Consider the following 2524-nt stretch of genomic DNA (forward strand, 5'->3'; position numbering starts at 1 on the left):
TATCCATGTAATGCAAACTCAAAAGTTTACATTAATATTCATAAACAACTTTTCAAAATATTGTATAGGGAAGAAGGTCAGGGCAGAATCGCCCAGGTTGTTCAGGGAGGCAATGCTCAGGCCACTGGCTATTGAACTTTAACCCTCCCTCAAGAGATCCAGTCAAAGTTCATCATACTCACTTCCTGCCCACACACTTTCTGCCCCACCTCAAAACCTCAGGCCCACCTCAGAGGCGCCTGAGCCTGGTGTTGGCCCTCCGCTGGTTGCTGCCTCATCTACCCTTGGGACACCTGAAGTCCTGCGGCTTAACAGCCTCTGACGGCCCACAGAGCCTTCGCTGAATTCTTGGTGGTCCCACCTGCCATGACTGCTACGCCCCTGTGGGTTCTCCAGAACTATCGCCTCAAGTGCAAGGTTGCAGGCAATGTCCAGATGGAGCTGCAGCTGCAAGCCTCCTAAGTATACCTGTCCTTGGCCGTCTACTGTGACCACCTCGACGTGTCTCTGAAGCACTTTTTGAGCTTCTTCCTCCACGGGTCTCACCAGTGAAGAGAGCTCCCCAAGAAGCTCATGTCTGTGCAGACCGACCAAGGCACCGTCCTCTGCTGCAACATCAAGACGCCCGAGAGGAGAGAGTGGCCTGGCGGTCTCCAGGCCATGGAAAGTGCCTTCCGTCTGGAAAAGACAGTCAACCAGAGCCTCCTAGAGCTCCACCAGCTGGTGGCCAGCAAGCATGAAACCACCTTGTACGACTTCCTGTGCTGTCACTACCTGTGCCCCCACGCCGAGGTCCTCAAGGAGATGGGTGAGCACTTGACCACCCTGCACAAGATGAGGACTCTGGACTCAGGCTTGGCCAGTTACATCTTTGAGACCATGACCCTGGGGATAGGCAGAAAGACTGACTGAGCACGGACTGCTGGCAGGGCAGTGGGGTCCTCCATGGGTCACCAGGCAGCGCGTGCACACCCTGCTGTCACTGTGTTCATGTCAGCTCTTTCCCATCTGTAGATTTTTGTCTCCAGTGAAAGTTACTTGGTTCTAAATGCAATGAAGGTGTCCAGTTTCTTCCTGTGTCCTGAACCCCACTTTCTGAGGGTGAGCAAATGCAACTGTGGGTGTGAAATGAGTGTGCGGTATGAGCCTTTCCACCCACCAGTGCCCCATCAGCAGGCCGTTCAGTGGCACCAGGATGGAGGGGAAAGGTATTCAATGGGCCTCTGGAAAATTACAGAATTGGTCTCCCCTTATAAGATGTGTGGGCATGGGAGGGGGATGGATGTGTGAGTGTTGTGGGTCCCCAACACCTGCTCATGATAAAACTGTGAGACGATGGTGCCTCTGAGGCACAAGTGGGGGAAGTGGGATTGGGCAGGGATGACCCAGGGCATGAGGCCCCTGGGTCAATTCTCAGACCTGAAAATTGTAGTAAATAAACAGTGTCTCCAAGGCATAAGTAAAAGAAGTGGTACAGGCCAGGGTTTGCCAAGCAGGGGAGACCCTGGGATCAATTTGCAACACTGAAAATAAATGAGTACATACATAAACGACAAACATGGTGCCTCAGAGGCACAGGTGAAGGAAATGGGATTGGGCAGGGATGGTCAAGTACGTGAGGCCCTGATTGTCAAGAATTGTAAGTATGTAAATTTGTCAAGCATGTATTGATTGTCTAGTATGTAAGCACGTCAGGTTTGCAAATGAAAAGAACATAAATATATGAACAGAAATTCATTATTACAGACATTTACATTATTAAAATATACAAATGCTATTCTACGTTGGCTCTAGGAAGAAAGGCACAGGGTTTAAAAGAGGACATAGCTGGGAATCCCTGACCAGGTTACCTTAGGCTGCCGTGATAACTGGACTAAGCCTTAGCCTGGCTCACTGGCTACAACCACAGGATGACTGTCTTAGTTACTTCTGTCATCACTGAGACAAAATACCAGATGCCCACAAGTTAAAGGAGGGAAGGTTGATTTCAGGTAACAGTTTGCAGAGGTTTCAGTTCATAGTCAGCTGGTTTCAAGGCAGGGTGACCTGGCACAAGTACATGGCAGAGCCTACGAAAGGCAGACTGGAAGCAGTAGAGAGCCTCCTTTTCACTTTTATCCCATCCAGGCTTCAAGCCTTTTGGGTGATGCCACCCACACACAAGGTGGGGCTTCCTGTTATCCACAGCCTGAACTATGCTGAGACAATCAGTGGGCTAATCAAGTACCAAAAAGCACTGCAGTTAATCAATACTTCCATTGGAAAAAATATTCAAACAAGTTGTATATTCAAATAAATTGTCCAAGTTAACTCCGAAGTTTCCACTTATATTCCCAAGTAACTTTTCAAGAAATTATGTATTTTGGGCCATCGGTGCAGACTCATTGGTGTTAGACGACGCCAGATCATGGAATCTTCACCCCTTGACCCTGACCCGCCCTCAAAGGATTCCCCAAAAGTTTGTCACTGCCCATCTTCAGCCCCACCTTAGACTCAGGTAATTAAATCAATGTTTGTACTTACA

The sequence above is a fragment of the Chinchilla lanigera genome, unplaced genomic scaffold, assembly GCF_000276665.1.
Source record: "Chinchilla lanigera isolate Chin_1 unplaced genomic scaffold, ChiLan1.0 scaffold00134, whole genome shotgun sequence".
In the NCBI taxonomy this organism is placed as follows: Eukaryota; Metazoa; Chordata; class Mammalia; order Rodentia; family Chinchillidae; genus Chinchilla; species Chinchilla lanigera.